The following is a 13,556-nucleotide window of genomic DNA, read 5'->3' as shown; positions in this document are numbered from 1 at the left end:
AATTATATAAAAATGTAAGGGAATGAAGTGGTATTTCCCAAAGTATGCTTTTTGGGTACTAGTTCTATAGTGACATACTATATAAAAATAAAATGTGTATTAAAGAGAATTCACACCACATAATCTCACATTAAAATCTCTGAAAATCACTACAATAACTCAATCTTATTCTTTCTTTACTGATTACATAACAAATTATTGACTGTTTTGTGAATGTGTTAGTTAGCTTTTTGTTACTATTACAAAATACTTGAGGCAATAAACTTAGCGGAGAAGTTTATTCTAGTAACAGTTTGGAGGTTTAAACCCATCGCTTGTTAGTCTTACTGCTTTGGGGGCCTGTGACAAGGCAGTGAGTCATGGCAAAAGTTCAGAATGGAGAAAGCTGCTCATCTCAGGGTAGAAAGAGAGAGAGAAGAGAGGGGAGAGGGGAGAGGAAAAGAGAGGAGAGGGAAGGGAGGGGAGGGGAAAGGAGGGAAGGAGATCGGGTTTCACCATCCCCTTCAACAACAGGCCCACAGGTATCTGAAGGTCTCCTGCTCGTCCCTCTCAAAGTTCCTATCACCTATCAGTAGTGTTACGTTTGGAAGTAAATTATAACAGAGGCTTTGGGGGAGCATTTAAGATTCAGACTGTAACAGTGAATATGTGGTCAGTACAAACTGGAACAAGTGACTCATACCTGGGAAGAAATTTAACGTCAAATTATTTAAGAGAAAAGATAACATATCATTCTCCTAAACTTTTGAAATAGGAAGATAAATTAAAAATGAATATTTAAGGTATTTTTGAAGAAAGGGAATACTGCTTTTTTGCACGCATGCATTTATTTGTCTAAGAATCCTCAAGTATATACTATAAAGAAGTTTGAGAGGGAGTAAGAATCATTTTTCTGTGTAAGGAATTGAAAAACTGCAAAAAGGGGACATGGGACTGCTGAGCAAAAAATGCTCCATGACAAACCCGTGTATATTTATAATAATTTAAGGGAGGTGGGAATGTAACAGGGAATTAGTGGCTGCTTTTGCCAACAACAGAGACCTTTCCGCGCATCTGCAGAAATCCAGTGGGTAACTCACAACAGGATAAAAACTAAGCATCTCTGCCTCCGTTTTGTATCTACCTCTGTTTCTTGAAGTCGTTCCTTCTTTCAGTTACCTTGGATTTTAGGAATAACACGTCTGATGGATAAACAACTTATGACAAGACTCAAAACTACCCTTTATCCCAGGCAACAGCAACTATCTTGTCAAGAACAACTCTCTCAAAGTTTGACAAAGACTGGTTATGTGTACTTCTTGCTAACTACTTTTGGTTTCTACTTACTTGAAACTCAAGTCTTCATTAGTATCCTCAAAGAAAGGGCTTAGGCCGCTCAATCCCCCTTATTTTTCCAGCATAGCCATATTAAATCAATTCTTTCCTGATTTTACCATTTGCTTTCTGAAGTAAATAGCCAGTCCTGATCTGATTAAGTCAGGCCACTCTTTGGCCTAAGACTCTAATAATAGAAGGTATGTGTGGGGATATTTAAAAGTTTAAAAATGAAGAACATTGAATATTTTCAATAAATAAATTATATTTGAACTACACTAAGAATACATATGAACATCACATTTCCTTGGCGTATGAGTAGGATAAAATGTAAGGAAGATAGAGGTTATATGGTGAAAAGAATGTGAGAGACAGAAATTTGAAAGGTTAGGAAAATAAGGGAAAGGTATATAGAAGGAGAGCATGGAGTCCCACAAAAATAAGTGGAAATACATAGGCTGAGAAATCTCTTTATTTCTAAAATGGACAATATAAATACACTTCTGTGATTCTGGTCACAGGACATATAACAGTTGAGCTATGAATTTTAGAAAAATTTTTTTAAAAAATCATCCCATCTTATTCTTCCTTTTAAATGGTAATTAGCCAGTCAACTATTGTCTGCAGCTCTTCAGTTGTCCTTTGTCCTTAATGAAATTCTCAAAAAAAAAAAAATCTCTAAATGAGCCAGGCATGGTGGCTCATGACTGTAATCCCAGCACACGGGAGGCTGAGGCAGGAGGATCACTGTGAGTTTGAGACCAGCCTGGACTACATAGAGAGTTCAGGTCAGTCTCAACTACATAGTGAGACCCTGTCTCAAAAAACAAACAAACAAATAAAATCTCTAAATGAAACAGACACTAAAAGCTCAGGAGCAGAAAAATGTGCTTTGTTTCTCCTAGACGGTGCTCAGACAACTCAAAAATTAAGAATGAGAATTTTATTTTGAGAAAATTGAGACAGAAAAATAAAATGCAAAGGGATGAAAGGCGGAAGCCAGAAGGAAAGTCTATGAAGCAACAGGAATGAGTTGGAGCAATGTGTATCCAGACAAAGCCCTGCCCTTCCTAGCCATATTTATACATATCCCTTCCAGAGAAAACATCCGGCTCCTCCGTGGTGAAGCAGTTTGTGTCTGTATTTGAAATTCACGCAGTACCATTTATCAGATGTGCTGTCTTAGAAAATCCCCATGTTCTTTGTGTCTCCACTTGCCCTGTTAAAACAGAACATTAATATATACTGTAGGAATTGGTCTCTTTTGGCTAAATTATATTTGCTCCACGCCATTCACTTGACTATTGAGACCTTTCCCTATCTGTTCTAGAAGTTAGCAGTTTGTCTCTGCCATCACAATGTAACTTCCTTTCACTTTTTCCAAACTGCAGAAATCATTTTCCTTTTCCTCACTTACATAGGTACTCACAACCCAGCGCAGACAGAACATATGTCTTAATGATTTCAATTTGGCTCCATGGTGTACGTCTCCTTTTATCAACACTGTGGAAATGGCTTAACTTTCCGCACAAGTGCTGCCTGTTCCTTTACATATGCAGTACTGGTGAGGAGAGGAAATAACTGAAAGAAATCTTCCTAAACCTGCTGTTTCCCATCAAGAGTTATTAAGGGGAAATGTAAGCACTTTCTGTTTCTTTTTATTTACTAGGACTCAGTTAAATTCAAAAAGATACATATAGCTGAAAGGGTATTAAAAGATTGCAGCTTTGGTTGAATTCCAATAAAGCTATTATTTTAGTTTTTTTAGCAAATTTGAAACATGAAAGCAAGAACTTCAAACTCTTTTCAGAAAAAGAAATAGAGAAAAACTACTGTCTGAGAATACTGCTGAGGGATTTGGTTTCAGATTGTATGTTTGCAGATAGGGCTTTAAGCATACAGTGATGGTTGCATTCCACCAATTTTTAAGAATTTCTTCTCTATTTTCACAACAGCACCAGTAATCACCACTTTTTCTGATTTGCCTTCTAACACCTAAATAAATAAATAAATAAATAAATAAATAAATAAATAAATAAATAAAATCTGTGTTAAGGTTTAATTTTCATGTTAGTTTTATAAAATATTTCTTCCTTGATTCTCCCGAAGGAGGAGATATTAAAAAGCAAACTCCAGAAGTGTCCACATGACCACTGTGTAGTAATATTACTTTATTATACTTTACTTTATAATTATTAGGATCCTGAGAGTATATGCAACTCTGAAATAAATGATTAGTTTGTAATAGCAGAGCATCTAATTAAGTAGAAGGGAATTATTAAATGTATTTTTCTCTTTCTGTTGTTTTATTTTCTCTCTTCTCATGAGAAATAAGTTAAAGATAATAAGGGAGAGGAAAAAAATATGAGAAACTGAAAAAATGGAAATAAAGTGTTTGTAAATGTGGAGGGGAGGAGGGGGTGAAGGAAGGGCAGGGACAAGGGGAAAAAATGAGAATCAAGACCTATTATGTAAAGGTACAGAATCCCAAATATGAATGTAACTGTATTGTATACCTAGATTGTAACAATAAACTTAATAAAAAGAAAAAAAAATTTTTAAAAAGAAAGAAGTTAAAGAAAACATTATATCAAGTGCAAGGCTTCTACCCATGAGATAAACCTTATGGAAGGCCATGTTCTCTCTCTTTTAGCTAAAGTAGAAAGCACTAGAACTGAAATCATAATTTTCTTTCTATAGCCAACAAATCTAATTTCTGAGAAAATCCTCTATCCTAGAGTTATTTTGGTCCTGAGAAGTGCTATTTCGCCCCCAAGCGAGAGTGCTGTGTCACCTCTTGGACTAATTGTTGGCTGGTATTAGGATCCACGATGAGGCTATTATTTCATGTCTTTTTCATCCCTGTGCTGATAGGTTTCAAAGCAGTAATGAGTTATCACCTATCTAAGCCTAGGCTACAAACTCTGTCTTAGTGTACTTTTTCCTCCCTCATACTGTACATGATTTTTTAATGGTTGCCAAAGAGCAGCCATCCAGTTCTCTAACACATTAATGAAGCAGGGAAACTCTCACTGAGTTCTGGCACATTGATCTCACCTTTTAATACCCTGTCTACTTTGCTTCTAAACAGCTAGCCTGCTCCCAGTGTGTTTAATATTTAATCCAAGACTCTAAAGTTATCAGGATTCCCTAGAACATTTTTCTTCCTATTATTTCATGCAAAGATGCTTATTCTTGTCTGAGCAAAAATAAAATCCATTGCAGACACTTTAGTTTTCTTGTCTACTCAATTGTATGCAAAAGTATTTGAGAAAAACAATCAGAAATAGTACAATAATTAGTGGTGAGAGAATATTCACTCACAGCCTGGAGTATAGATTACTGAATAGATTCCAAAAACAATTGTGGACATTAGCAAAATTCAGTATTCAAATTTGTTGTTTTCTGTGTTTCTTTAACTGAGTTAAAAAAACTTATTGAAAATTCTTAATGAAGTCTTTTTTCGGGGGGGTACTGAGTATCGAACATGGATCCTTGCTCTGGTGAGGCAGATGGCAGAACCACTGAAATAACTTCCCAGCCCTTAATGAAGTCTTTAAAAATATCTCAGGAACATTTAATGATGTTTTGAAAATAAATTCAACTCAGTGATAATATAAGCTTGATTTGAGTACAAAAATAATATGTCAATATTGAGTATTTATGTAACAACAATTAAAGTTGAACTCATGACATTTGAGAAATCTAGACTGGGAATTTAGTTCAGTGGCACTGTGCCTGCATCACAAGCACAAAGTCCCAAGTTTAATCACTGGTACCAAGAAAGAAAGAAAGAAAGAAAGAAAGAAAGAAAGAAAGAAAGAAAGAAAGAAAGGAAAGAAAGGAAAAGGAAAGAGAAATCAGCAACTACTGGCTTTTTATCATGTGGGACTTTTTGCTATTTCATCATCAGATAATGCACATTATTTCATTCAGTAGCCATTCTTTCAACGATATCTCAATATACGGCTCATTTCAAAATGAAGACATATTATTTTCTTTTCATTTGAAGAGAATGTTCTCTTGTGATGTTCTTGATATGAAAAATATTCAAATGGCTAATTTGGAATAATATTATTATGAAATAGTCATCATAGACTAAAACTGGGTTTTATAATGTTCAACAAGGGAAGTGTAAGGTTTTCAAAAATGTTATCTCAAAATATTAGCATGGTAAAAATTTAACTATATTTTCCTAACATAATCCCAAGTCAATTCTTACAACAAACCAAATAAACTGTCAGATTCCTAATATGTGGTAATAGTTTTGACATTTTTAAACAAAATAACTTTGTTGTATACAGTTTAATGGTTAAAATATTTGTTTCAGAGTAGCCTGGACTAATGTTTTCTGTAGTAATAAAAAAAAATTTATATCAAAGCCTAAATTTGCTTGTAATCTAAACTGATCTTCCAAAAGTAAGAAATTATGAGTTAGCACTAACATCATATATATGAGTTTATCGGTACATTTTAGGTATACTGTAGTTATATTCATTATTGGGATCTTGTACCTTTACATAACAGGTCTTGGTTCTCATTTTTTCCCCTTTTGCCTGCCCTCCCTTCACCCCTCCTCCCCTCCCCATTTACAAACACTTTATTTCCATTTTTTCATTTTCTCATATTTTTTACTCACCCTTATTACCTTTCCCCTACCCTTCCCACTTTCCTACACCTTTAGCCCTTTTCTCCCTATTTCACAATGTCAATTATCTCATTAAGATCTTATGTACTATTACAGTTTTTTACACCAGAGAAACTATTCAGTATTTACACATGTGTGACTTATAGCACTAACATCTTTAAATCCATTTTAATATCCAGTCTCCTTAACAATCATATAAATATTGTCTCCACTTTATTCTATAAATAAGGTTTCAGCCTGAAAAAACACAATAATTTAGTTTTAGGTGTGAGTTTTATGTAAGTTTCTTATAGAACTGTAAGTTTTATATTTGTATTAATAATCTATTAAACTTTTTATACCCATCCTTACCATGGAGATAGATTAGTCTTCCTAATAACTACTTGTTTTCTTTCAACTTTTATAATAATTTTCAAAACTATTTTTAGTGGATCTTTCATTCAAGTGGTGATAATGAATAGAAATATTCTGAATCACTGAACATTAGCAAAGTAACTTAGAGGAGACATCTCTCTTAGTTAGATCCTTAGGAACTAGAGAAAAGGATGCAGGAAGTGGGAACAGGTAGAACAGAGGAAAGAAAGGTGCTAGAAAATGAGCAAAATAAGATATTCGTACGTACTAATTTCCAAAACAAATGTAACTATCATGTATCTCAGACACATACCAATAAAAATAATTGTAATAGGAAGAATTTATAAGTGATGGTCTTTAATCATTGTACAGACTACAATATCAATTATTTCTTATGAAATGATCCTACTTCCTATTTCCTAAAATACAATATTTGCTAAAAATTTGCCCAAAAATGAAAATAAGTATCTTATGATTTAAATATTCATGGGTAAATGGTGTATCTAAAATTCTGTTCTTGATTGTTCAATGTTTTACTTCTACTTTTCTTTTTTGAGATATGCTCTCTCTTGATGGCATAGGCTGATCTTCAATTCACAATCCTCCTTCCTGAACATCCCTTATGCTAGTATTATGGGATTACAGGAATGTGCCATCATGCCTGATGCTGCTATAAATATAACATTATTTCCCCTCTAAAACAATGATACATTTATATCTATATGTCAATATAATTTTACATATAGTGAAGAATATATTAACAGTCAAAAGCATTACACTGTATTGTTTATTTCAAACATTTTCTAATTTGTATTTATTTATTTATTTTTGGTTCCCAGGATCAAACTCGGGACCTTACGCTTGTGAGGCAGGCAATGGCACCACTGAGCTTAATCCCTGTCCCTCCAACCTTTTTAAACAGGATGCAAAAGTAAAAGTTCTAATTCAGCTTTCAAAATGGCCGTAGGACATCTATAGGCAAATAGGTTGCCAGGTGATGTTGATGTGATTTAACAAAAAATTTAATTATCCTAATTTATTCCTTGGCTGAATTTTAATTTTATTGTTATGGCTTCACAAATAGTTTGGGTTGTGATACCAACTGCTTATAATCAAATTTATTTGCCTTAATTAGGTAAATCATCATTTTTTAAAGCCTTGGTTATAGTTTGAGCCCTTTATATACAGATATATTCGACCCCAACATTTCACCATGAGTCTCATAAGTATACTCCTTATAACTAAGGATGCATGCTGAGGACATTGTGAAGATAAGGACAAATTCATAGTTATGGATGGAATAGAAGCTCACATTGTGAGTTTATCCTCCTTGTTTTCTGAATATGTTCTTTAACATCTATGTTTGCATTGCATATATGTGATTATTATTTACTTGTTAATTCCTTTAAATTGGCTCACTTTATAAATTTAGATACATAAGCATATTTATTATGATAAAGGAAATGGTATCATTGCCAAACATAGAAGAGAACTCTACAGTAAATGCAATAGCATAGAATTAATATTGCTTTTAAACCCAGATAGATAATTGCTATCTGACAATTAGGCTTTTAAATCCTGGACTAGATTTATTTTAAAAGAAAGATGTGCAAGCAATGAGAAGAGTCAAGTGTATGCTAACAAAAAATGAGTGACAAAAAGTATACCTGAAATGATTCATAGTGATGGTCACATGAGCAGTTCTTTGGATATTAAAGTGTTTCAGAATCTAGATCACAGAAAACAGAATATATTCACCATGTGGAAAGTTAAATTCAAGGTAAAAACATATTTTAACTGTTCATGAACATGACAGTTCAGAGTACAAGTGACAAATATGGAATTATAATCCACCCTTAGAATGTTTACTACAATTAGAAAAATGGTCACTTTAGAAAATAAATGCATAATATAACCTTAAATTTCTGTCTACAAAGGTGAGTTACAAAGCCTGAAAAAAATCCCTGCTAAAACAAAAGAAAACAAAATGTAGAAATTTTTGGTAAAATCTGGCAAATATTGTTTCAAATAACTAGCTGGACTTTTGGCAAATAAAAACAAAATTCTAAGAGATACAAAAGTGAAAGTAATATAAATAAGTAAACTAAAATCAAAGCAGAGATTTTTCTCATGATAGAAAGGAAATATGCCTGTGCCATAAAATAAGCTGAATTAGAACTGAGACATTTCCATGAAATTAAGAACACCCCAAACTATTCCCACGCTGAAAATTAAAGATGAGAAGAAAATGTATCCGTCTTCCCATTATAGGCAAGAGAAAAAATGTCTCTACTGGGAAGACACCTCATGGCCAAAGGTGTCTTTACACAGTCTTAGGTCTGAATTTATTTGTAAATTGAAGGACACCACAAGCAGAGGAAATATTATGGTTCTAAGTATCCAGCAGCATCAAATACAAATCATGCTTAGAAGGATGTACCAGGCTTTACAGAATTTCAATAAAGATAACTGAATAGGAGTTCATAATGCAAAAGTATCAATCTCATTAAACAATGAATCACATGAGCAAACAGCTAGCAGAAACGCTACCCGCACAATTACGTTCACAAATATTTCTGATTTTATGCAAATAAAATGGAGCATATACTGTTTAAAATATGTATTATACATGTTTGTGATACAGAAAGAACTCGATCACTGTGGAGAGTTGCTATGCAGACATATAGTATTTTCATCTTTTTCTTTTTTATTGAGTTTATTGGTACATTTTAGGTATACAGTACAGTTACATTCACCATTGGGATCCTGTACCTTTACAGGACAGGTCTTGGTTCTCATTTTTTCCCCATTCCCCTGCCCTCCCCTCACCTCCTCCACCCTCCCCTATTTACAAAGACTTTGTTTCCATTCTTTCCCTTTTTCGTAGTTGTTCTTCTCCCTTATTTCCTTTCCCACTTCCCCTACACCTTTAGCCCTCTTTTCTTCCTATTCATCTTTTTCATCTCCATTTCCTCTTTCCTCTTCCTTCTTCCTTCATCCTCACATCCCCGTTATATCTGTAAAAGTTCTGCTTCCGTGTTTCCCATTATCTTTTACTTTCATTTTTAGATTATATATACTTTTGGTTTCTCATGTAAGAGAAATCATAAGATATTTAACCCTTTGTATTTGAATTACTTGACGTAGAATTAGGGTCACAAGATGCATTAATTTTCCTACAGATGACTCAAATGTATCTGCGTTTAGATCAAAGTAGTACTCCATTATTCCATTATCTTCATCTGTACTTCGGTTGCTGGGGTACACAGGCTATTTCCAAGATTTAGCTATTGTTGAGTTGTGCTGTTATAACCATGGGTGTGCATGTATCACTATAATATGATGTCTTTTAACACTTTGGGAAAGATACCCAAAAATACAGTTGGGTTAAATAGAATTTCCATTTTTAATTTTTGAGGTATCTCTATACAGATTTTTTAGAGTGGTTTCACCAGTTCACATTATCACCAATAATGGTAATAATTATCACCTTTTCCCCAACATCCCTGCCAGAATTTGCTGTTTTTTCAGTTCCTAATGATAGCTGTTCTTTCAGGAGTAACATAGAATCTCAGTGGCTTCCGTTTTTGTTTCTGTTTTGGCTTTGTTTTTGCTTTTTGAGTTAATCTCATGCTCAAAGATGCTGAACATTTTTTATATACTTACTACCAAATTATACTATTTTCTTTAAAAAGTGTCTATTTATTTCAATATACCATTTTTAGTGAGATTTTTATTTTGGTGAATCTGATTATTTTATATTTTATATGTGCTTCATATTCATCCTCTGTCCAAGCAGTATCTAGCAAAAAATAAATAAAATTTCACATTCTATGGGTTGTCTCTTTGCTCTATTGTTTATTTTCTTTCTGCATAGAAGCTTTTTTTTTTTTTTCTTTTGTGTCCGGACTCAAACTCAGGACCTTGTGCTTTTGAGGCAGGCACAGTGCCACTGAGCTAAATCCCCAGCCCTGTAGACGCATTTAATACAATAAGAGCCAATTCTTTTTTATTCTTTCATTTCCTGTGCAATTCAGGTTCCGTTAATAAAGTCCTTGCCTATAACTGTGTGCTCATGAATTTTGCCTGTTTCATCTTCCAGTAGATTCAGAGTATTTGTTTTAATATTTAGAACTTCAATACATCTTTATTTTATTATAGGATAAGAAATTGTATTAGTGTCTATCTATCCTTTTATGTCCTCTAGTTTTTATTTTATGGAGGGTGCCAACATTTGATACAAAGATATTTATAGTTTTTTCTCTCTCATTGAGTTTATTGGTACATTTTAGGGATACAGTATAGTTACCTTCATCATTGGGATCTTGTACCTTTACATGACAGGTCTTGATTCTCATTTTTTCCCCTTGTCCTTGCTCCCTTTCACCCCCTCCTCCCTACCCATTTACAAACACTTTATTTCCATTTTTTCATTTTCTCATAGTTTTTCTGTTTCCTTAATACCTTGCCTCTACCCTTCCCACTTTCCCTACACCTTTAGCCCTTTTCTTCCTATTTCACATTGTCAATCATATCATTAAGATCTTATGTATTATTATAGTTTTTCACACCAGAGAAACTATTCGGTATTTACACATTTGTTACTTATTTATTTCACTTAGGAGTATACCCTCAATATGTGTCCATTTTCCTATGAATGAACCTAATTTCTCATTCTTTATGGCTGAATAGTATTCCATTTTATATTTATTCTTGTTGGATTGTTCCAGTTATCAGCATTAGTGACCATCTTTGTCTGTTCTGATCAGTTTTAACTTGAAGTCTTTTGTGTCTGAAAATAAGATAACCATTTCTGTTTTCTGGGGTTCTGGATCATGGAATATCATTTTCTAAACTTTCACCTTTTGTCTATGAAATTCGTTTTAGGTGAAGTGTGTCTGCTATTGAACATATATGGAGGCATTCTGCTTTTTGATCTAGTTTACTACCAGCCTGTGTCTTTGATTGGGGAGTTATAAAGGCTTATTATCATCAGTGAATTCTATCATTGTGCTATTTTTAAGTGCTTATTTATTTGGCTTTATTTCCTCTTTTGTTTACTCTCCCAGTTAGATGTGTACTTTCATTGGTGCTCTTTGGTGCTGATAGCCTCCTTGTCTATCTAAGATTACTCTGAGTATTTTCTCAAATGCTGGTCATACATTTCTTTAGGGTTACTTTGTCATGGAAAGGTTTTCAGATTAAAATCCACACTGCACTTGCAGTTTGCAACAACCATGGAATTTCCTTGTTGCTACAGCTGCCAGACCATTATTTCGCTGAGGTGCGGCCAACCTTCTCTTTGCCTGGGGAGTTCCCAGTGACAGGTCTCCCAAGCCTGGGAGCCTGGGTTAGCATTCCAGGGTGCTGTGTCATTTCCTCTGCATTGTCTTCTTTTTCTCATTTCTCTTTGATTTTTCTTTCTCATTTCTCTTTGATTCCTGGAGCTCTTTTTTCTCTTTTTTTCCATCACTAAATTATTACCAGGGGTCTGGACTCTAGGTCCTGGACTTCACTCTACCATTTTTTCTTCTTCTGTTTAAAATTTAATAAGACCAGAAAGCGTGAGCAATGAACTAGAGACTTAAAAAGTAATCAGCTTTTAAAACTAAATAAAACAAAAACCAAAGCAAAACTACAAACATAATATCTACAATAGACATATAATAGCTGTTTAAATGTTTCAAAACATTGAACATCACTTTTAAATACTTTGAAGATAATTAGGAAAAGGAGATATTAATCTAAAGTCTGGGCAGCAAAGTAACAGAAAATAATTAAATAAAAATTGAAGAGTTTAACTTCAATGGCATGCCATCAAAGGAACTGTAAAAGTTGTATTTCCCTTCTTTCCTAAAGAAGGGAATGGAATTAATTTGAGAAAATGAAAAATGATACAAAGTCTTCATAAAGAGGGAGAGAGGTGCTGAATGGAGGGCAAGGGAATGGGGAAAAAAATAAGAACCAAGATTGATTATGTAAAGGAACAAATTTCCAACAGTGAATGTTATTATATTTTATACATTAAATGTACCAATAAAATTAATTTTTTAAAAATTATACTTCAAGAGAAAAGGAAAAAATATTTTAAAAGGAAAGCTTGGGATGAAAGAAAAATACACAGATACTTTGGTGAACACACGCATAAATTGATATTATCATTGATGCTACAAAAAACAATAATTTATTTATGGTGTTAAAAATAGTAAAAGGAAATCCATAAATACCAAAGAAAATAGCAATAAGATGAAAAAGAATGGTCAGCTTCAATAATTTTATATTCTTGTGCTATTTGGTAAATAGGGTAGAAATAATGCTGAACTATAACTGATTCCAACATATCTGTTAAAATGGAGAGAGCAAGACAAAGGAGCTCACTTCAACTCAGACCATCCAAACATGTATGAAGGCTAAAATTTCCAATGATGTTTTCTTAATTGGACTTCCTGGGTGTGCTCAGATGAGTGGAATGACTCTGAACTGTATGCTAAAGAAAGAAACCTCCTGCTTTCATTGGCTACATCTCATGGTTCTAAGAACATTTCTTTGTGGTCATTAATAGTTCATTGAGTAGAACTGGAACTTTCAGGTGTTCAGAGTGCTACAGCATATTTGATGGGAAATTCTCTTCCTGGCAAAGTCTAGCAATAGATAACAGGAAAGGAGAGTGTTTAGCTACTTTCGCTTTTCTTGGGTGATAGCCAACTCAAATTAACAAAATTATTTTTAATCTTAAATATTTGGTCCCTCTTCGTGATTGCTTTATAGAGAAGAGCTGCAAAACCAATGAGTATATCTACCTATGTATTCTTAATTCTTTTTCACTAAAAATCAGTGACAGTGGATATAAACCTTCTGATCCCAAAGTTACTAATCTTTTACTTTAGTGTTTATTCTTCAAACTAAGGAAGACTTGGGAAAAAATGAAGTGTGAGAATCTGTTTTGTTGTCAAAATTTATGAAATTGCTTAAATTAAATAAGCTTTTAGCGGTAGAGAAAATAGTATTTTCAAAGAACTTGAAAAATTCTTTCCCTTATTATTCTACTCCAAGAAAGCCTAAAATAATTCCTATTTCCTAGATGTATATAATCAATTTGACAATTCTTTTTCAGTAATTCTGAAGATCTTCCTAATTTTATGAACTGCATTGGCATTAGAGTCTGGAGTCTGGCAAGAATTTTTTTTTCAGCTATCAAAACTACATTGTTGTTGTATAATGAAAACATACAAAGCCAAAA

At 33.4% G+C, this 13,556-nt stretch overlaps 1 long non-coding RNA gene across 1 annotated transcript; it reads right to left on the bottom strand.

Annotated features, from left to right (window-relative positions):
- Positions 1–2,434: 2,434 nt before the first annotated feature.
- LOC104850093 lies at positions 2,435–12,786 on the bottom strand. The gene is made up of 3 exons (XR_776882.1): positions 12,695–12,786; positions 7,984–8,045; positions 2,435–2,533 (listed from the first exon to the last, which is right to left on the bottom strand). It is a non-coding gene; the product is annotated as an uncharacterized LOC104850093 (long non-coding RNA).
- Between the last annotated feature and the right edge of the window lie 770 nt (positions 12,787–13,556).

This window comes from Fukomys damarensis, unplaced genomic scaffold (genome assembly GCF_012274545.1).
Source record: "Fukomys damarensis isolate Sample0158 unplaced genomic scaffold, DMR_v1.0_HiC HiC_scaffold_26, whole genome shotgun sequence".
Taxonomy (NCBI): domain Eukaryota; kingdom Metazoa; phylum Chordata; class Mammalia; order Rodentia; family Bathyergidae; genus Fukomys; species Fukomys damarensis.
This window is presented reverse-complemented; position numbering and strand designations above follow the sequence as displayed.